The 23,653-nt window shown below is 46.0% G+C and overlaps 1 protein-coding gene across 1 annotated transcript in view; it reads left to right on the forward strand.

Moving 5' to 3' along the window:
• Nucleotides 1-23,653, forward strand: part of GALNTL6 (polypeptide N-acetylgalactosaminyltransferase like 6) — a 2,683,170-nt gene that overhangs the window by 228,980 nt on the left and 2,430,537 nt on the right. The gene's annotated exons all lie outside the window — the stretch shown is intronic.

Raw genomic sequence — 23,653 nt, forward strand, 5'->3', positions numbered from 1 at the left:
AACCAGCTTGCAGAACCCCCTTTTTACTCCAAAAATGTACATGAACAAATGTGTGGTCAACAGCTGTGGACTTCTATAGAGAACTCTTGCAAACGTAATCTTTTTTTTTATTTCCAATGCCGGATTTCCAGGAAAAGCTAAATCAGATAGGTGAGATGTTGAATGTAATTATGTAACAAGCCGTTCTTTTACAAATTCAGCAGAAAGGTTATATCAGCCTTGCAACTGAAGGTGATCCTCGGAGGACCGTGCTTCCGTTGCGAGCCTCTTCTAATCTATAAATTAAAACAATGAAGGAATATTAATCATTAAGGTCAAATGATGTCCTTGTTGTGCGTTTCAGACTTGCAGCAAAACATCGGTAAACATGGAAATTTAACATAGACCATCACAGGTTAGTTTAAGAACAGTGGGGGGAGGGGGGAGGCTATGCGCCATGCTGTTGTTTATAGCTGGGATGGTTTTATATTGATATAGTAACAAAAGGTATGTAACTGCTATTAAGTTTCGCCTGAAAGCTTCTGTAACACCTGTTGTTTAAGAAGAAATGGAGAGGAATATATAATAACTTTAAGCAGCATTTCACCAGCATTCTACTGCTTTGCCTATATTCGAATTTCCGAAATCAATTTGCATTCCAAGAATATATTTGGATTATTTTTAGTGCTATCAGCGGTAGCAGCCCAGCGCCTGCCTGCAAATATCAGTTTTGGCACCGAGAAACATCAAAGATGCGTTTTCTTTGATCTAAACTGGTGCGAATACATTTGCCATGTGTCAGAAACATTCGAAATATCATATCAAAAATATATTTGCTGTAACACACTAAGAACTGACTTGTTTGATGTACAAGGCCTCACTTAACTTTGCAAGATATTTTTAATATGCCTGTTTCAAGAGATTAATATTACCCTGCCTACAAATGTTCCGCTCGGTATCACTGCTAAAGCGCTTAAGAAGAGTGGCACATTCTGTCTGCCCCTGGTCTTCACATGCACATTTCTTAATGACTGGTGGCTCCTGGGGACGAGTCGGTCACGTATTAGGCACGACTGACACGTGTCTGATTCTGGTCCAGCTGTGATGCAGGCAATGGTCATTCCTAAACCAGCTGACCATCAGCAGAGAAATATATGAACTTGCAACCATCCGAGCCACTTACCTAAGACATTTCCTGCATCATAGGATAGAATACAGGATTACCCAAGATGGGCCTGTGTGTGTGCGCATGTGTGTGTGTGTATGCGTGTGAACGTGTGTGCGCGTTTCACTCAATTTATCCCCCATCCTTGATTCAACTTCACCAGTTCCACTGCACAAATCTGAAATATGTTATCTCGTTTTTCCTCACTCGCTCGCTCAGAACACTCAGGGGCATATTCACAAGAAACTATTGCCGAGTCAACAGCAGTTTATCGCAGCCAAAGTTGCTATAAATCCATCGCCCCATTCACAAGCTGGTGTTAACAGCCCACAGCACCAGTTTACCGGCGATAGCAGATGCAAAAAACACCGCCACAGAGGACCCGCGCAACCATCGCTAATGAGATGCAGAGTGGGCGTTCCTGTGCCAAAATCCACGACAACAGCACACCATAAACATTCACAACGACCAGCCACATCGGTGATAAAAACACAAAACAGGTGATAAGGAGCGTTAGCATCAGGAAATCTACACCTGCTCTGACCTGGTGTAAAGTTGGACGGCAGCCTGCACCACAAAAGGGCAACAGAAGCCATTGAGCCACCCATCATGCGGCCCGGACACCCAAGAGGGCCACAACACCCACTGACACCACCCCGAGGACCACCCCTCTCTGGCACCCCCCTGACCAAAGACATGCCACATCAGCTACACCTAAACATGCACAAAATAATCCGCCTGACGTCGCACAATCACAACTGGTGACATGCATGTGTCGACACAGAAAAGAGAAGCACACATTCACTTTCAAAGCAACAAATGAAACTTTATTAAAATGAACACTGAAATGAAGACATATGGCCGCTCCACTCGGGACAATCCAGAGGTCCCAACCTGCAAGACAAAAATCATGATGAGTTGGTGTGTCCTCAGCACATCAAAGGACAGAGAGAGAGCGAAGGGGAGAGAGAGGAAGAGAGGAAGAGAGGGAGAGAGAGAGAGAGAAGAGGAGAGGGGGAGAGAGAGAGAGAAGAAGAGAGGGGGAGAAAGAGAGAGAGAAGAAGAGAGGGGGAGAGAGAGAGAGAGAGAGAGAGAGAGAGAGAGAGAGAAGAGAGGGGCAGAGAGAGAAGAAGAGAGGGGGAGAGAGAGACAGTGCCGCCGCTGTGCACCCAGACCACACTGCTCACCTGCTGCCACCGGTGTGTCCCCAACCACGTGCAGGTATGTATTGCAGTTCACCAGGTCACACATCTGAGTCAGAGCTGCCAGCTGAATCAGAGTCTAGATACATGACTGGCACAGTGCACACACCTGCACAAGACAACATCACCTGCCCGCTTATGCACACCCAGGCAGAGGCACCCCAACCCCTCCGGCCGCCCATCGGAGCATGCCCGCCCATGCACACCCAGGCCTGATTGCTCACCTTCCGTCACCGGCGCGTAGACCGGAGGTCCCACCACGTGCCACTGCAAGCCACAAGCCTGGGGCCCGCGGACATGGCACCCTCCACACCATGCAGCCACGCTCCGCAGGCCAACAGGTCTCACGTTTGGTGCGGGGTCTTGATTACTCCATGGCAGAGGACATACCAGTGCACCCGGCACCATCGCAGGCTTCACACCTGGTCAGCCCAATGGGTGCCACTAACCCTGGGATCCCGGAAGCGACGCCACGTGGTTGTAGGCCCACGCTGCCCGCTGGCTCTGGCCTACACTGCGGTCCAGCAGGGCACACTAAACCTGAGCTGTCCGGACCACCGGGATGGGGCATCATCGCAGGCTGCACACCCACTCAGCAGCTTAAGGTGCCACTGACTGCACCCAAAAACCATCCCGTGGCGGGGTGTCTGTGCTGGCCGCAATGCTCCAAGTGCCACTAACCCTGTGCAACCTCAGTCAGCGCCATGTGGTGGCAGGCCCGTGCCGGCCGCAAGGCCTCGGGTGCCACTAACCCTGTGCAGGCCCAGCCAGCGCCACGTGGCAGTAGGCCCATGTCGTGCGCCAGGCTTCAGATGCCACAGCTCATGAGCCCTTTATGAATGAGAAGCGTGGAGGGGCTGTCATCCAGTCACCACAGGAAGAGGGGAATGTGACATCGTCGACCCATTATGTTGGCAGAGTCACATGGCCAGTGACACCTGTGCCGGATGGGTGTGGTGTGTGTGCAAACCTGCCCTCGGAGAGTGGCTGTGACATACTGACAACTAGACCAGTGACCTGCACACCACCAGCGTGTACGCCTGCAACGGGTAGCAATGATGGCCCCCCTTCGGTGCATCATCGGAGTGGTCTGGCCTGTTGTTGCAGGACCAGCACAGGGCTTGCCACAATGACTCGTGGGCTCGGGCGTAGTCCAGTCCATGTCCGGACAAGGAAGGGACTGATGCGTGTGTCCCTGTTGCAGTGTTCACGGGACCAGGTACACAAAATGCAATGTTGCACCCTCTGACTTGCATCCCACAGGATGAACATCATTGACGCAAGGGAAGGCACTGTCCCCAAATTCATCCACACATCCATACCTGAATGATGTAAGACATGACACAGCAGTGCATCACTGGATGTTTATTTGCACATCCAGTGCAGTTCTGCAGCTGGAGCAGTACAGGGCAATGTCGACCACACTACACAGTATTGGCCCGTGGAGGGCCAGTCAGAGTCCATCTGGGGATGACATGTACCGCGGAAGAGGAAGGGTACAGTCCGCAGTCTGTCTGCCGTGCCATTGGTCATCGAACAGGATGTGGCAGTCCATGTCGCTGTCCAAGGGAGGGCATCTGAGTGTATCGGGGGTCAGTGAAAGATCATGAGGCCATGTGCGGCACCAAGAAAAAACAGGCAAGGTGGCGGAAAGGAATGCTAGTGCCTCCTGATCACAAACTCATCCACGTCCTCATCCCCGGATGTGCGTCATGCCCCCCCTGTGGGTGTTGCAGTCCCGGCTGCGGCACTGAGTGCCACTGATACATCAGGGGCCTGGGTGGATACGTCTGATGCACTGTGAGGCACTGACACACCAGGGTGCAAGGATGTGATGGTGTGGGGGCAGCAGCATTCATCAGCGCCACGCCTTGTGGCGGCAGTGCCATGATGGAGGTCTGCAGGGCATGATAGATCCCAGTTACATTCCGATGAACTGCAGTGGTGGCTGCCATCCTTTCCGCCTCCATACGCACCATGTCCTCCATGAGCCTCTGCATGTGTGCCAGCTCACGGCTGGTATTGCCGGAGCCACTCTGAGCGGACAGCTGTCCTACTCTCCGCGTCATGACTCCAGCAATTTCAGTCAGGGCCAGTTGGAGACCATGGGGTGGACGTAGACACCCAAGGATTGCGTCCAGTTTGGCAGCCATGAGTTTGAACCCCACCGGCACCTGTTCAGCCGTCTCCCTCCGGCCCACCGGCCCATGGCGTTGGAAGGCCATTTGTTGTTTCCGGGGGACTTGGGAGGGTGCCAGGACTGTGGGTGCCTCCTGCTGGGTTGTTTGGGTGGTGAGTGGTCTCCTTGATGTAGCTGGGCTGCCCTGATCCTGGAGGTGAGTTGCGGATGAGGTCAATGATGTTTAGGAGGGCTTGTGCATCAATGCTGGTGTTGTCCTCCACATCATCAGTGAAGAGTGGCTGGGACTACTCTACAGGAGGTATTGACGATGCCCCTGCGATGTGAAGGGGAGATGGTGTATTACAATGTGTCCACATGTATGTAGCCGCATGGTACAGGTTGACATTCTGACAGAATGGCATTGTACATTGTGACAGTCTGTGGGTCTCGGTGAGGTGTCAGGGTCATTGTGGGTGTGTACTGTACCCTGCATGATTTTGCATGTGTGCCATTGTGGCCATCTCCACCCGTCACCCCAGTATCTGGTGGTCACTCACCCTGTTGCGGTTGTGTTGTGTCCTGTCGAGCAGTGTCCAGTCCTTCGACTCTGGCTACAGTATCCACATTGATTACTGTCGACACCAGCTCCTCCATGTCATCCAGCACGAACTGTGGCACTGGGCCCCCACCTCCGGTCTGCATTACTGCCTTCTGGTTGGCTGCAAGTTTCTCCTTGGTCTTCCGCTTGATTTCATTCCATCGCCTCTTGACCTCGTCCATTGTCCGCTTGTGCTCTCTGACGGCATTCACCTTGTCGACGATGTCCCCCCATATTTGAGTTTTGTTGCCCAATGACACGTTGGAGGTGATGAAGAGTTGTTGATGGTGTTCCATCACCTCCGTGACTATGATCCTGTTCGCCTGCAGACTGAACTTCGTCTTCCTCATCTTCTTGTCCTTGCCCTCCCCTTTCCCCGATATTCCGGGCTGGTCGTCTGGGGTGCTTGTGGGGCTGCTCTCGTCCTCTGCGCCTGCTCCGGTTGCCTCCATTGTGCTTGGGTGTAGGTCAATTTGGGTGTGGGTTTTTTTTTTGCTTTTATGGTGATTTTTTTCGGCCTGCCAGGTCTGTGTTGTAGGCCTGGTGCTGCTTATCGCTGATTTCCTCATCGCGCTTTGGCCCATTGCGTGTTTTTTGGTGTTGTGGTTTGTGTTTTTATCTCCGTCGTCGTGGTTGTATCGCGGACATTATCCGCGGTGTCGGCGGACTATCGCATGGTACCACCTTGTTGTGAATTCCACATTGACACAGGGTTATTTTCCCGCTGTGATATTGGAAGTTACGTTACGCTACTCTTGCGGTAGTTATCACACGTTCTTGTGAATATCCCCCTCAGTTGTATGGTGCAGCAACAACCGAAAATCTCCAAACACCCTCTGCTTGCTCAGCCATACAGGATTAATATAGCATGTGTATTTAACTTTGCAATATCACACTCATTACAGAAACTTTACACAGAGATAAAAACATGTTATAGTATTTTTGTTGCTTGTGTTATAAAAATGAAACCAATATATTTAGCTTCCAGTTCATTTTCTGAAATTTTTTGAAGCAGGATAAAAGTTGAGCAAACCTATTTAAAACCACTGCTGAATAAATATCCTATAAAGCAACAGAGAAGGAAGCAATGCATGGATATGTTTAGCATAATAAAGAAATCCTTTATTTGGAAAATGTGTGACTGTAGATTTTGAGGGAATATACAGTCACACATCCCAGGGGGAGGGGGTTGTGATGGCTTTACACACCAGCGGGAAGCCAAACCTGGTATTTAACCAGAAAGAAGTTGCCCAGGGGATCTCAGGTTTCACAAGTAACAAGGACCGGGCCCTGATGGCATAGCCCCAGATTTGTACCTTAGTGATGTGGCAGTGTGGGGTTCTGCATTAACCCAGATCCTAAATGTAGCAGTTAAGGAGGCCCCACCTAACTCTTGGTCCACCTCAGTTCTTGTCCCTATATTTAACAAGCATTTACAATGCAATAGGTCTTGCATTTGCGAGAGTTTGATCTATTGGCATTGTAAATAACAATTCCTTTTATTTATCTGTTTAGAAAAACAACACATAAATAAAAGGCATTGTCATTTACAATGCAAATAGGTAAAATTCTCACAAATGACCCATAGGCACGGGTTTGGAGATCTGTGCAGAAGACACTACAACTGAAAGATGCATTGGATACACACATGGAATGTGATTGAGGAGGGGGTAGAATAGGGAGTTGCATAGAAGGACGCATCAGTGACTATAACAAGCAATTAGACCAAATTCTAAGAGTGTGTGTGTATTAGTACATTTTAGGGTCTGAGTGATGAGACATTGAAATGTTAATGCTTAGCCATTTTACGGTCATGTGCTGGTCAAAAAAAATATAAGGTCAAAAGCGATCTGTAGCTCTAAACATGGAGGACGCATATATGAATTTAGTATTTCCTCATCTATGTATCACCTGCTTCTCCCGCATGTATAAAAGGCGTCTTCTCGTCGTAAAATCTGCATCTTTCCTATGTATATCAAATCTTATTCACTCTAATGTAAATGAAGTGCGTGTCTTGTGCGCTTTCAGGAAGTGCATTTCTGTCACTAAGAACTGATCTCTACAATTTATGTCTAAACCTTACTGATATATATTCCCCTGAAAACAAAGTGCTTTACCCATGTATTTAGCACGCTGCTCTAGATAAACATAAACTATGCTAAACCCACTTATGCACTCAATATTTGAAATCCTCCTGTTTACAGCCATTAATCAAAAGCAACGAAACGAGTGACTAGAACCCCAATAAACTGTACGCGCAGGGCAGATCCAAAGCACCCTGCAAATAATGATACTATGCACAACAGGTATTTGATTAAAAAAACAGCTAAAGCTATCGGTTTTCCAAAACTAACAAGCAGCTACTATAACATGACTAACTACAAAGGTGTACATACGGTATTACATTTTTGGGGTAAACAATTAGGTCAATAGTCAAAGACAACAAAAGATAACTATACTAGGCCCCTCTTCCCAGCAACGTATTGTCTAATAACAAATTAAATACAGAAAGAACTCAGTCACAAAATACACTGCACGTTTTACTGCGACTGACTGGCAGGAAAACATTTGTTTGTACACGGGAAGAATGAAATATGTAAGCTTGAGAAACGACACAGAAAAGTTACCTGCAGGCTGAAATGTTTATGTAGTGGGCGTCCTAGCAAGCTGGAGCACTGACAATTAGGATGCGTGCATGGGGTGAAGGCGGGAAACAGTTTGCAGCCTCAGGCCCTTGTTGGCGTTCACTCGCAGGGAGTTCATAGGTTTGCAGCAGGCAAGCGTGTGGCTGATACGGCCGGTCCTTAAGAACTGCTTCCATAAAGCTTCTTCACTCAGGGTTACAGGCTTCAGTGCGCGCTCGGCTTATTATGAAGAATGGGGAGGGAAGGTTGGCTCGAGAGCACCACAACGGCCCTTTAAGACAGCCGATTCATGGACCCCATTTTTTCCGCCCGAGTCAGCTGTGTGATCAGATGGTGCTTGGCTCACTGCATGGGCCTCTAAAATCACATGATTTTACTTCAAAGGGCGAATGCACTCAAGGGCAGTGGTATATGTGCTTACGTTCGCTTGCGCCGGCTGCTAGAATCAAGTCCTACAAGACGGGATTAATAAAGCCAGTACAGCGATAATCAACAGGCTCAAAACGTGAGGGAGGGAGAGAGGGATAGAGAGAGAGAGAATGTGTGTGTGTGCGTGTGTGCGTGTGTGTGTGTGTGTGTGTGTGTGAGTGGGAGTGAGTGAGTGAGAAAGACCCCCAACGGAACCGCGTGTTTTGCAGGGGGAGGAGGGTTTCTCTCAAAGGTACAGTATATTGGAAAGAAGACACGGGCATTATGGAGCATCATGCGAGGAGTTTACTCTTGCATGACGTCATGAATTAATAAATATTGCTAAGAAAACATATTATTTGCACAATAGAGTGGACTATCAAGTTGTATTATTTAGGCGGTGCCATGCATAGGAGGAGACTGGCATCCACACAGCGCCGAACACCAGACATGTTTAAGGAGAGCCTGAGGCTCATATGAGGGTACTCCGACTTCACTCAACAGAAAGGAAGAGTATTCAGGACAATTGCAGCATTTCGTTAGGAAACAAAAACAAGTAGATAAAGTGCAGCGCTCCTGAAAAGGGCAAAGCACTGAATGAAAATATGTTAGTCTCTTCTTTGCGCATGCGTATTATGTAAGGTAGCGCGCACATTTTAATGCGCACTATTTAAAAAAAAGACAATTACACTGTGTAAGCGTAACGATATTGTAGTTAGGAGGTGCTGCTTCCGGAATAACCGGAAGTTACCTATCGGCTGAAGAGCCAATAATAAGCCCGCTAACAAACAAAATGCCAAAGTCAACTAATGGCAAGCGGCGACAAATAACCATGCAATAGGTAGAGTTTCACCATGCATATAGATTACTAGATGTCTTGGAGAGACAGCGCATGCGCGCTGCCTAGGCAAGACCTTAAAAGGGGGGCTAAGGATAACCCATGTTCTTATAGAATGATTCCCCTTATTGACTCAATCATTATGGTCCTGGGGTGAGTTTTGCTGACAGGACTGTCTAGTTGGGCAGAGGAGAACAACAATGTTTCTGACCTGCAATATGGATTTCGGCAAAATCTGTCCACCTCTGACAAGTGTTTGAAACTGTACTTGATTATTAGCAAGTACACTATTGGTCTCCCCAGTTCCCTTCATCTGGCCTTCCTGGAACTTACATCCGCTTTTGACAGCGCCAGTAGGGATACATTGTGGCCTATCCCTTTGGGGATAGGTGTGGGCCCCATGATTGTACTACCACCTCACAAAACATAGTGTTGTGAACCCTGGTTCTCTCGCATCACATGGACTCAATACAACGTAAACAGAAAACATTTGTAATACAGGAATGAATACATGTAAAGTAATTTCCAATGTGATAACCCAAATTAATCACTGACATTTTAGCATAATTACTGCACTATAATTTATTATATATCAATCAGGGTTATATTGTAAGGGTTATATTCGATCCCAGCCACATCGAAAGTGTATAGGTTCTACTTGATGTCAGACACAACAACTGTAGACATGACAGTCTACATTGTTACATATACAAAAATCACTTTAAACAAACAATTTAACACAAATTCTTTGGACATACATAAAACATATATCACAAGATTTCTACCCCTATAGGGCTGATTGAACCATTACTCTTTTACTCTCAATCTTCCTATTTATCAGCTGTGGCTGTGCCATTTATTCTTGACACAGTCCCTATTGAAAATAGTCTTTGCTGGACTTGGCCCTTCTGGCAAGGTCACCCCTAGAACTTTTTGCAGTATCCTAGCCTTTTTCCTGTGTTGTACTAGTGGTTTTAGGCCTCTAGGCGCTTTCACACTGTGTCCCAGTGGAAAGCGCGTGCACTCTGGGTATGGTTGAGTGAGACTGACCTGCCCTCCCATAGCAATGCATGGGGGAATGTATGTGTCCCTGGTAGTTCCTGATGCGTGGGGAGTGCAGGGTCGAGTTTGATATGTGCAAACTCGTGAGAGTGAATGCTCACAATGATGTGTGCGGTGTTACTGTAGCTAGTATAGAAGCGCCACTTCTAGACACTGGCATAAATGTGCAGGGACTGTCTGGCGTGTGATTGGCTGGTGTGCCTGGCTCCAGGAGTCAGGGTGGGTCTGCCCCAGTGGTGGGTGGAGAGCTCTGCAGGTTGATGAGTGGGAGGAGTACACCTAGGACCTGAATAAGGCTGGGCTTTCCCCACACAATGCTGGCTCCGCCCCCTGTGGTGCGACTGATGACCCTGGCCTGTTCTGAGAATAGGGAAAGGGGCTGAGCAAAACAAAGTGCTCAATTGCTCCTGAACCAGTTGTAACTGGTTCTGCCCTACACCCTGTGCTGTGTCACAAAAGAAAAATGTGTATAAAAAGGGGCTGTGACCCCTTACAAAATGTTCTTGTGCTTAACTTGAAACAACCAGGGGCGTGCTGCTGCTGGGGCCCAGGGGAAGGCTGGCCTCCCTGGGCCCTGCCCAGCCCCTGGATACCTGATGGACTTTGTGGGACCTTTTGTTTCTCTTCCTGGATCTATCAATGACTTTGTGCTGGTCCTCAACATAGAGCCTGGAGAGCACTCTATTCTAATTTCCCCCAGAGAGAGGAGCTGGGACTGTGCAGCGTCGCGCTGCTGAGAGCGAGAGAGAGGGAATCCCCAGCATAGGGATTCCCCCATGATGTGTGCCTTGCGGGAGCCCACACCGCTTATTTGGTTGCTTTGGGTGCGCAGGTGCCCACCCTGCGTCTTCGTTTTTATTTAATGAGTAATGCGGGTGCCCACCCGCTTATGGGAGTCCAATGCGGGTGCCCACCCCGCTTCTACATTTATTTTCCTCCTCGAGGGAGCCTATCCCTCGTTGTGGCCAGAGAAATCGCCGCCGCTGCCCAGCCGCGGCCGCCCGGAAGTCAGGCAAGTCTGCCTGTGACGTGGGCGGGACCAGCGGCTGGGGCGGAAGCGGCGCGAGAGTTGCGGGCCCCGGAGGAGGAGTCTTCACAGGAGCTGCAAGGGCTCCGTCTTGGGAGTCCCGGTCCCGAGATGGGGGACCGGGTGAAGCGTGGTGGAGTGCGTCCTTCATGGAGGGCGGGAGCCTACCCCGCCTCCGCAAGTTGCAGCGAGTTAAGTCCGGGTCCCAGGAGGGGGCCCGGGTGAAGGCAGCCCCGTGAGAAGCACGAGGCATGCAGCGATTGCAGGAAGTCCTGGTCCCAGAAGAGGGACCGGGTGAAGAGAACAGCCCGGTGAGTGACGGGGCTGGTGGGGGGGTCTCCACCGAAACCACAGGGTAAATTCTAGAGCGGCCCCGGATGGCAGCGGGCCGCTCCAACACTATGGGGGCATGTTTATCGCAAGAGCCCCAGATGGCTCCAACGCGCCCATGTTTACTTTAAGAGCCCCGTGTGGCTCCTACGCTTTGAGGGGACATTGGCTTCAAGAGCCCCGAGTGGCTCACACAGTGGGAATGTTCTGTTACGGAGCGCCAGTGCGCTCCCCAGTGCTCGGGGCATTATTTACTTTCTGAGCCTGCGTGGCTCCAACGAAGGGCCCGGGTATGTTTTCAGAGCCCAAGGGGGCCCCAGCGTGTTGGCAGGATGATTTCAGGAGCCAGTGTGCTCCAGGGGGACATGTTGTTTTCAGAGCCTAGGTGGCTCCAACGTTTTGGACACTTGCAAGGGCCATTGAGAGCCCAAGCCTCATTTTACTCCCCCAGCTGCGCAGCACTTAGTGCCAGCTGCAGCGTTTAGGCCCTGTTCTTGTCCCCAGCTGCCCAGCAAGTAGTGGGCAGCTGCTACGTTTAGGTTCTAGCGCGACCTGGACCCTAATGCGATAGAGGTGTTATTGTGATTCATGCTAATGTGATTGGGTGTTAGGAAATGTACTGTGTATAGCATGTTTTGCGCACCCTGTGTTTTATACCCCTAAATGTGGTCATTTCTGCCTAGGAGGTTGTTTTACCTGTTTAGGTTGATGTTAGGGAGATTGTACTTCCCTGTGCGATGTACGCCCCTAGTGTAGTTATACTTAGGTGGTTAGGTCTAATGCGTTAGACTAATGAGAAATTGCATAATGTGTTTATGCCCCTGTGATGGATGCAGGATAGGTTTTATACCTGATGCTAGTGTGATGACTCTGAGGTCATTATTGCGCCAGTAGTTACTGGTTGTGCTCTACAGTGATAATTTGTACTACAGTGAGTATATGTCCTACATGTACGATTGGTGATTTGTGCTGATTCTGACAGTGGTCCATGTGGCCCTGTCCCGTGTAAATAGTCCCTTGTAAAATTCTGCCCAGTGCCAGTTGGCACAGTGTAAATTGTGTGAATATTATCTAATGTGTTTTGGTATAATACAAAGGCTATTTTTATATAATACATTGTGTGGAGTTTCTTTTGTGGTGGGCCTTGGGTGTTGTTGCTGTGTGCGCGCGCAAACGCTTTACACATTGCCTCCGGGATAAGCCTGACTGCTCGTGCCAAGCTACCAAGGGGGTGAGCAGGGGTTGTCTTTGGCGTGTAATTCCCCAGCCTTGACTAGAGTGGTGGTTTCTGCCTGGCTTTGGCGCAAGCCCTAGCCAACCAGAAATCCCATTTCTAACAGTCTTTAGATAGCGCAAATATGAGGAAAAAGATTTTCTTCCCTTTGTTCTCAAATGTGTGCGCCAGTTGTCCTTAACCAGGTTGTGTCAAATTTGTACAGACTCCTCCAGCGTGGATGTCTACTGCCACCTCTGTCAGGTACTATAGCCAGACAGTCAAAACAGACCACTTTAAAGTTGGTAGGGGGGTTTGCCAAGGGTGCCTATTGTCCACTTTCTTATTTTCTTTGTATGTCAATGGATGTGAACAAGCCCTGCTGTCCACAGGGACTGACTGTCTAGCTTCCCATTCTCTCCCCGTCCTGCTTTATGAGGGCGACACAGTCCTGATGTCAAGGACCAATAGGGGATTACAAATATTGCTGAAAACTTGTGCAGATTTCATGGCAAAGTTAGATTTAGCAGTTAATCTTGCTAAATCCTTTGTGATGGTGGTGGGCTCTAGCTTCACTAGGACTCAAACCTTCAGTATCTGTGACCACAAAATTGCCCAAGTCAAGGATTTCCCTCGCTCAGGAGTATTGTTTGACTCCAACATCATCTGGAAGTCCATAATGGCAGCCAAGAAGGCAGTGCTGGCTAGACAAATTTCTGCCGTTTTTAGTTTTGTGACCAGATTGGGTAGCAAACCACTTAAGTTCTTGTTGAAGATATATCAGAATAAATGCATCTCCAAGGTTATATATGGGAACAACATTTGGCGCTATGTGGTATGCAATGGTCTTCAGATCACTTACCTTTTTTTTATGGTGGCTATTCTGTGTCCCATAAATCACTCCCTCTTTGTGTTTCCATGAAGAGCTGGGGGTTGGGTATATTAGTGATTTCTTAGCCTTCCGCCCCTGTTAGGCTGGATTAGTATAGGGACAAAGGTGGAACCCCCCTCGAACAGATCAGTCAAAAAGGATTTTCTCCTGTTTGACGGCACACTTACAATACCCTGGATCAAATATATTGCGGATACCCTCACAATGCTGGGAATGGGTGAGTTGTTTAATAACCTGAAAGTGCCTGCAGGGCTGATAGAAAGTGGGTGAAGGAACACTTCCTAGCGAGGAGATCTTGACATTGAGAGGAAACCAAACTAGTAAAACCAATGGTTCGGAGCATTATTGCTTTGAAAAAAACCCACAGTTTATGGAGCCATACTTTATTTTTATTAAACACAATAGCGATTGCTATCGGTTCACTAGGTTCAGGTTTAATCTCCTACATCTGCTGCTTGTTTATCCCAATGGTTGTTTTAACCAGAGATCTAAGTACCAGGGTACTGCGGCTGTGACACTATGTCCCCACAGGACACATTACACTTTGTGATGTTTTGTAAATCTTCTGAAGAACCTAGAATAACTTTTATCTTACTAATGTTTAAGGACATGGGGTTTTCCGACTTATATATCTCCAGATGCTACCTGATGAATTCACAATTTTTGATGTAACCTGTTTTTTAAGATCTACCATGAAATTGAGGAAATTGTGGGAAAGACTAAGAGGGTTTAATTTTGTCATCTGTTTTATGTCGTCTCTATAGTGACCTATGTCTAATGCACGGGTCTCCAACGTGTAGCTCGGGAGCTACTGGTAGCTCGCCAGTACCTTCAAAGTAGCTCTCTGAGGTGAAGTCAAGCCCAGTATCAATTTCAGAGTAGGTGCCTATTAAAGAAGGCAGCACTGATCATTTCAAGACCCTAAGAGTGACAGCCAGCCAAACTTATCACAGTAACTCATACTAACACTCAAACACACACACTGTGCCAGCTTATAGGACCTGCTACATGACAGTCTGTATCCAATCTCAATATAATTAAGCCACAAGGAGATTGACCATGTTGCAGTCCCTCCTTTATCAGTCACAACATGTGTGTGAACATATAAAAAGTATGGCAGCAGTAGCCTGAGCTGTAATCAGTGCTGACCCACCAAAGTGCGGGACTGCAGGAGTCAGAGTGAAAATGTGTCATTTAGATGCATGATCAGCTCAAGACCTGAGGAGAACAGGGTATGATCCAGATCAGAGAAAATTAAGAGATTCATCAACATATATGTGTGTGCCCATAATAAACACTATTGCTTCCTGAAACTATGCCTGGTGCCAAGAACCGCCAAATATATATGCTAGCCCCATCATAAGAGTGTTATATTTGGCATAATTGTGTCTATTCCTGACATAATAGTGCCAATGGCATAATTATGGTCATCCTTGACTATTTTAGTATGTTTGGTCTAGTTGTGTTATGCTGGCAGCCATCATATACTTACTCTGAGCATGACTGGCCTATATGTCCCTATTCCTGGCATATTAATGGTCATGACTGATATGTGGTCTTATCCCTGATCCTTCTGTTTTCCAGCCTTGGCACAACTGTGGCCCTAGTATAATGGTGGGCATTACTGGCATAATCCAGGCATCCTTGGTGCTATGGTGAGCATCCATTATGATAAAATGGGGTAACCCACAATTGTCCACGGACCTGGGTAACGATTGGTATAGGAAACAACAGTCCTAGTCTACTTTTAAGCTACAATTCAGTTATGAAAAACATTCATTAGTCAAAGAGCATCCATTACATATAGAATTAGCATTGTATCATTAATGTACCACCATTTTCTTTACAATGCAAACAAGTATATCCTCAAAAGACACAAAGGCACAAAATATCGCTCCAGTAGTGACTGTTTATTATTTAGTTACTTTTATAACAGATCACCATACTCAATGCTCTGAATAGAGAAAGAGGTTGTATGAAAAAGGAAAGTGCTCATGAAGTAGGACAGATATAAAGGAGGGGAATCCAAAAGGCAAATTCAATAAATCAATCAATTACACATTCTGGTATCCTTAGTACAACTAATATTTTGTGCCTTTGTGTCTTTGTGTCTTTTGAGGATATACTTGTTTGCATTGTAAAGAAAATGGTGGTACATTAATGATACAATGCTAATTCTATATGTACCGGATGCCCTTTGACTAATTAATGTTTTTCATTACTGAATTGTAGCTTTAAAGAAGTCTAGGACCATTGTTTCCTATACCAATGGTGAGCATACATGGCATATGACTGTAATACCAGGGAATTCAAAGTAGTCTGTCCATATGAGGCATTTGTACATGTGAGTACATGATGATAATGACAAGCTGATATTTTGAGACTGTGCATTTCTCAAAAACTGAGACTGATATTTTAAAGGCAGTTTTAGTTTTCAAAAATGGGGTTTCTTCTGGAAAGTTTAGTTTGTTTGCCCACAGTGGAAAGTACTATTAGATAGAAAAATTTGCATTTTCAGAAACTGGTGAATGATAGTTCAAGCTGAGCTGGGGAGACGTACTACTGTGCTTATGTCCTTTGTGCCACTGGGCATGTCAAGATTTGAATGTTACTTCATAAGTCAAGGGGAGGCATTTAATAGTGAAGAACCTTTACCCAGCATTTCTGCTGGTAACCACACTTGTTATACTTGGGTGGTAACTACTGAAAATCTTGCTTTGGGTGGTCATAGTGTAGTTACCATTTTGCAGGTATAAAATTTGCTAGTAGCTCGGGAAGACTTTCCTTGAGCAGAAGTAGCTCTTACTACAGAAAAGGTTGGAGACCCCTGGTCTAATGTGTTTTATTATTCACATTTTTTCATGGCTCGAGAAGTAACTGAAGAAAAATACTGAATTGAATTGCATTATTTGTGCACTCTCATGATAAAAAAAACTTCCAAAGACAATGATACTATGGAGGAAACATGTACAACCTTTTGCTCTAAACCAGCCCATATAAACTATGTTCAGAAATCCCACCCAGCAATCTTGGTGTATTTAATTTTATATAAGTCTAAGCTGGTTATAGTTCACAGTGGTCATATTGGATATAAATCCATTTGTGTAATAGATATTGTAACATGGCCATGCTATAGTACTTCAACAACTAAATAAAACAAGCATTGGCAAAGCCAAGAGGTCTTGCTTTTGCTACTGGGTGCTGATCTTTTGGATTTGCCAATGTTTTCTTTATTGCCTTGATGGGGACTCGTAGTTTTGACTGTGCCAATGTTTGTAATGCAATCCTTATTGCACTGTTTCAAAGTCATCTAGCCAATGGTATTCCTTATACATGAGAAGTTCCAATGTGTCCCCACCTCTAGATGGCATAGACGTAATATGATGACAGTTCAGGCAAAGTCATTGGACTGGTTCCAAGCAATTGGAAATTACCTATTTCAGGGGCATTTTAGGCACCACTCTAAATCCTTAATTTTACTTTATGTTGTTCTGAGTATAGTATACCACATTAACATTGTTATGTTATGTTATGTTAGGGGAATTTCTAAAGCACACAACTCACCCTGGGGCATCTCGGCGCTATACCTAGTCAAAGTCCGAAAGAAGAAAAAGCGAATCGGGAGGGAGATTACCGAAGATCAGAACAAAAAAGTTTTCAGTTGATTCCTGAAAATACTGATAGAAGTACATTCACGAAGGGAGATAGGTAGCATATTCCAATAGCGAGGGGCAAGATGCAAAAAAGCCTTTCCCCCGGAACGGGAAAGACTAATTCGGGGGACCGCCAGAAGCCCAAGGGAATTAGATCTAAGATTGCGGGTCGAAGTCTGTTTAATGAGCCTTCTTAGCAGATATATGGGGCCTTTGCCATTTAAGGCGTTGTGCGTAAGGCAGCAGGTCTTGAAGTATGATCGCTTACCGACCGAAAGCCAGAGTAGGTCTCGCAGCAGAGGGGCTGAAGGAGAGCCCGCCGGACGGTATAGAATCATTCGGGCAGCGGTATTTTGAATGACCTGCAGTTTCTTAAGCAGTGTCGTGCCTATTTCTGCCAGCAAAGCATTTCCGTAGTCGAGGCGGCTAATCACCATGGCCTGGACTAGGGTTCTGCGATGCTTGATGGAGAGGTAGGGGAGAATCCTCCTTAAGAGACGAAGGCTAAAGTAGCAGGAGCTGGAGATAGCTGCTATATGTTCTTTCATGGATAGATCCCGATCAAGTTTAAACCCCAGATTTTTCACTACTTGTTTTGGGGCAGGAGCGACACCCAGATCGGAAGGCCACCAATCATGTGTCCAGAAAAGAGGGGCTTTCCCTATTAGCATGATTTCGGTCTTGCTTGGATTCAATTGGAGACAGTTTCCCGTCATCCAATTAGAAATAGCAAGCATGCCAGCCGAGAAGCGTAGATTTTCTGATTCTACGTCAGGGTTGATTTTAAAAATAAGCTGGGTGTCGTCTGCGTATGAGACTATCTCAAACCCAAATGGCTCTACTATTTTAGCTAATGGGGACATATACACATTAAACAGTGTAGGACTGAGGCATGAACACTGGGGAAGACCTTTATCCAGACAGGACTTCTCTGAGCGGTAGGGCCCTAACATGATCGTTTGATATCTGTCAGAAAGAAAGTTCTGCAGCCATTTTAGGGCTTGGTCTTGGATGCCGCAAGAGAGTAGTCTCTCCACCAGCTTAGAGTGCGCGATGGTGTCAAAAGCAGCGGAGAGATCCAGGAGGACCAGGATTACTGATCCTCCAGCATCGATTTCTCGCCTCAGTGAATCGGTCACTGCCAGGATTGCAGTTTCGGTGCTGAATCCTGGACGAAATCCTGATTGTGATGGGTCCAAGAGGTTGTTGGACTCCAAATAAAGACTCAGCTGCCTGTGTATGGCCGTTTCCAGTTGTTTACCCAACAAGGGTAGAAAAGATATGGGGCGGTAGTTACTATGTACCTGGAGGACCGCAGACGGTTTTTTCAAAATGGGGCGGACGTATGCTTCCTTCCAAGTGGGGGGAATTATGCCTGAGTTGATAGAACAATTGAAAATTCCGGGGCACAACATGATGCTAAGATGGCCATAATTCTGGGAGGACAGAGGTCGCTAGGTGAGCCAGATTTTGCAGAGGATAACAGATTTGTGACCTCATTTATTGAAATAGTTTCAAACTGTTTAAGGGTACAGGTGGTCAGAAGGCACCGTCCTAAAGATCTTATGAGTGAAGATGTATTCTGAGATAGGGAGGTGGAAAAGTTGGCATAAATCTGAGTGATTTTTTCATGAAAATGGGCAGCAAGGGAATTGCAGAGTTCCTGTGATTCAATTTGAGGCAATCTGTAGGCTTGGGGTGAAACAAAATCTTTGACTATGTTAAATAGAGCTTTAGATGAATTGGTGACCTGGTCGATTTGTTTCAGAATAAAGGTTTTTCTCGCTGATTTTATGTTTTGGTGGTATTTTGACAAGGATAGTTTGAAGGTCTGTCTGTCCAACAGGGTTTTACTGGCTCTCCAGCGTCTCTCCAGGACTTTGCACCTGGATTTCTCGGAACGAAGCTCCGCAGTGAACCAGGGAGCTGATAGTCGCTGTTTGGAAGGACAGAATTTTTTGGGGGGAATTATAGCGTCGGAAGCCGACATTAAGCTGGCGTTAAAATTCTCCAGCATCCCTGAGACATTGAGGTTGGCCGATGTACCTGCCGGTGGATGTGGGTGGAATACCTCCTCAAATGCCTCCAGGGATACATTATTCCAGGGTCTACGTAATTGCTTCGCTCGTGGTATGGGTCCAGATTGAGAGTTAATATACTGACATCGAGTGGAGAAAAAGACCATAAAATGGTCAGACCATGTTAAGGGAAGAGGGGGATGACAGTATAGATGATTAATGTTGGTAAAGATTAAGTCTAGGGCGTGTCCTGCCCAATGCGTGGGAGCAGTTACAAGTTGGAAAAGTCCGATTTGATTCAAACTAGTTATGAGATTGTTAGCATTGGGGTTCAATGGGTCTTCGCCGTGGAAATTAAAGTCTCCAAGCAGAATAAAGTTGCTGGATGCTAGAACTTGCATAGCGATCAGCTCAACTAATTCAATTGAGAAGTGGGTCCTTGGTCCAGGGGGCCGGTAAATCAGGGCGCCATTCCAGCTATCAGATGGGGACCTGGTCAATTTAAAAAAGCCCAGTTCCAGGCTGTCAGTACTTTGGGTGGCAGTCCATTGGACATTTAAACAGTTTTTAAAAGCAATTGCTATACCACCCCCCCTTTTTTCCTCTCTATCAAGGTGAATAAATTTGTAGCCTTCAGGGATTGCTAGATTAATCTGTGGATGATTAGTGGGATTTAACCAGGTTTCTGTAAAAAAACATAGTTCCGGGGAGTGGGTACTAATCATGTCCCATATTTCAATGGGATGTTTAGCTAGGGATCTGACGTTACAGAGAATAAACTTAGGGCTAAGAGAAACTAAGTCAGGTGAAACAGACCGAGGCGGTGGGTCGGAGATGTTTAGATTACAGTGAAAAAGACAGGTCTTGCATGCTACCGGTCCTTCCAGACTTTCCGGAAAATCGTTGGAGCAGCAAATCTTCAGGGAGAGGTACTTTACTTCCCTGGTTCTGATGTCTAACAGGGTTTTAGATGAATATCTTAAACGGGTCCGGTGGGGAGCGGTAGACCTGATTTGGGCAGCATTTCCTGGCTCTAGGCTTGTATGGGCACGGACGGGCGCAGACGGGCTTGCCTTAGTTGCACCAGCGGCGTGTCCGCTGCGCGTGCGCTCAATAGTGGTCATTTATGGTGATGACAGTTCAACAACTAGCCCACTACCTGCTTGTAGCCTCAAAATGGCGGCCGTCCCAAACAGGTAGTCGGGTTGCAGCCCACGTCACCAGAACAGTCTGTGGCCTTGGGGAAGGAAATAGCAGCGTGGAGATTAAAAGTAAGTGCAAAGTCAGCAAATTAACAGCAAGTAAAAACTGTAGCACGCGATTCCCGGCTTCCGCCTCAGTAATCAAACTAGGTGCTGCGCGTGCGCTCAGTAGCCTTACCTTACATTGCAAGTTTTGTAATTAGGATTTTGAGCACAGATTGTGGCGTGCCTTGTTTACATAAGTTGGTATTCTATATTTGAGGTCAACCTGAAATATTGCCATATTTTTAGCTGACCAAAAGTGCTGCTAAAATTCAGAACATTTTGATGGAAGAATTTGAGGTATCGGGGACATTGGGTTTATCAACCAGGCCTCAATTATGATGATTTCTCCGGAACCAAATCCTGGTTTCTTGAATGATGCTGCAAGACAATGGTCTGCATGGTATTACATAACAGACAGAGTAGTAATAAGCCTCTTTTACTCTGTTTTTGCTCAGGTTTAGGAGTCAGTAGGCTTTCCTTTAGGCTTGTTTTGGCTCTTCAAACCAAAAGTGGGACTTGTCACTTTTCATGTGGCACTGAAAGTGATCTTCAGAATTGTTAAAGAAGTCTGGGCCTGATTTGGAGTTTGGTGGACAGGTTACTCCATCAGAAACATGATTGATATCCTGTCTGCCTTATTACAAGTGCCATAGGATATAAAGCACTTGTAATAAATTGAACAAGATATCTGTCATGTTTGGGACAGAGTAACACATCCATCTAATTCGAAATCAGCCATCAGTCTACTTTATGCAATCATGATAGTTACATTTCTAGTTGCCTTATGTTGGCCAGCATGATGCACCTTGTACGAAATACTCGGGACGTACAGATAAGATAAATCAAAAGTCTTGGATCAAAGATGCAGACCCAGTCCTTATCACTCAGGCAGGAGGGTATCAGGGCAGCAGAGTGGCAGCCTTCCTTGCAGCAAAGCAGCACAGTAGTCCTTCTTCTGAGTCTTCCACTAGTCACGATTTGTCCTGAAGAGTTGTGTTTGAGAGTCCAATATTTATGCCTTGTGAGAAGGTTCTGCAGGTTTCCACTCCCCTGGGGTGTCAGGCATCTTATAGGTATTAAAAAGGAAGTCTTGGGCCTGGCAAACGGTTTATTTTGCAGGTTGAAATGGCAGTTTAAAACTGCACACACAGGGTGCAACGGCAGGCCTGAGACAGGTTTTATAAGGCTACATGAGTGGGCATCACAATCTATGCTGCACGCCCTCTAGTACCATTTAGATTATGGCCCTGGATACAGGGGCTACCACTTTACTAGGGACTCACAATTAGGGGAGAAGGCAAAAAGTATGGTGGAAGACCACACCATGGCTGACAGGTCTTACATGGACAAAGACATCCTTAGACCTCTCAAAGTGCACTTTATTCAACTTGACTCACATCATACAAATAATCTGTATACTGAGACTTCCACTGTGATGCACAACTATTTTTTATCAGCCCTGTAAAATAATTTTGTGCTTGGTAGTTTAACCCTACTTCTAAACCCAACTTCAACGTATGAGTTTGTGAATATGTGTTTGTGTGTGCCTCTATGTTAGGTTTTACATAAAGCATGACCTACCACAAGGAACAGAAGAACAATTTTCAGAGAAACTGAGTGTATCTTAAATCTGTGGTGGTGCACATTGTTCAGCATTACATGTGTGGGGGTCCAACTGAAATGAGATTCCAAATACCAAAATGTGATGCTGGTGGATTGATAACATGTAATTAGAACAGTCCACTGTTCAAGTAATTTAGATTATAAAGGTCTACGATTCACAGATCTCTACATTAAAATACTGGGAGGTATGGCAATGTATTAATTTATAAACCAGTTTTGGACACATGCCAAAAATGGATTTAGAACCAAGTTAGGTAGGTTACAGGTTCCAAATGAGTGAACATGGCATTAATAAAAGTTGTTAAATTAATAGTGAGATAGTATACAGAAAGCATATGTGTAATGGCATCTTACCTGTTATTGAGCTATCAGCCGATTCTGATTGCATTCTTGATTTTCCAAATCTGGTAGTGGGCATAGAAGAGTTGTGCTACATGAAGTCTTCAAGGGCTCAGGAAGACCTGCACTTGAACTCGGAGCCCTGCTAATCCCAGGTGAAATCTGGCATGAGAATACCTATCTGAGAGGAGGATGCCACCACCCAACACACACACACATCCCTCAAAATAAACCCCTGGGTGGGAAAGGAGTGATGCAAGCTCCAAAGTGAAAGAAAACATTGTTTTTACTTCCCACAAAAAGACCCAGGTTTTAGCGTATTTTCATGTTTTCAAATGCAGCACCTCTCTGCCTGGAACCATGCCTTGGACAGGTACAACATTTGCAGGTGTTGCATAGTGACAGTCACAATTGATTTGGAGGTAATTTCCTCTGTGGAGAAGTAAACATTTACCCTTAGACTATATGCTGTCAGATTCTATGTCATTAAATCTATTACACTATAGTAAACACAGTATTACCTGTGGTGTCCCTTAACTTTCTATCAATTTGACAATGATCTTCTAATTTTATAGGAAGTGATTTGAATTAATTTGCATGCTGAAGAATCAGTTGGGTGTATCGTTCACTTGAAGCAATGCTTTGTATTGACGTAAGCATGGCCATCCAAAGTTTGCATCAAAATGAACACCACCAAAGGAGAACACAGACTTCTTGCCAATGACTGCAAATAAAAACAGAACAAAGTTGACGCCTGAAGATCATTCTTAATTGCTTTACATGTGTAATCAACAATGTTAAATCTCTTGGTTTCATATGCACCTCGGTGGCGGCTGCTCGAGGGAGTGCTGTGGGGCTGTGGGGCGGGGGAGGGGCAGGGGGGGTAGTAAAGTCCAGCATACGGCCGAACAGAGTTGATTAAATAAATAAAATGAATTACATTGTGAGTTGCCGCGTCGATTTGGCGTTGCAGCACGCGCAATGTAATTCATTTTTAATGTATTTATTTACTCAACTATGTTCGGCCGTATGCCGGAGTTTACTACCCAACACCCTGCCCTCCCCCGCCTCACCACCCCGCAGCACTCCCTCGAGGAGCCGCCACTGATGTACCTAATCTTCAAGGCTCACATATTTATTTTTACATAGTTTTTTTATTAATTACAAAACTTCCAATCATCACAAACATTAGGAAACACACATTTCGACCTCATGAGCTCAGGTGTGTATTATTTAACAGCGAAAATATAATCAAACAATCATTTCTGGTGCGTAATTATTGTTCCTGAACA

Source organism: Triturus cristatus, chromosome 2_2 (genome assembly GCF_964204655.1).
Source record: "Triturus cristatus chromosome 2_2, aTriCri1.1, whole genome shotgun sequence".
Taxonomy (NCBI): domain Eukaryota; kingdom Metazoa; phylum Chordata; class Amphibia; order Caudata; family Salamandridae; genus Triturus; species Triturus cristatus.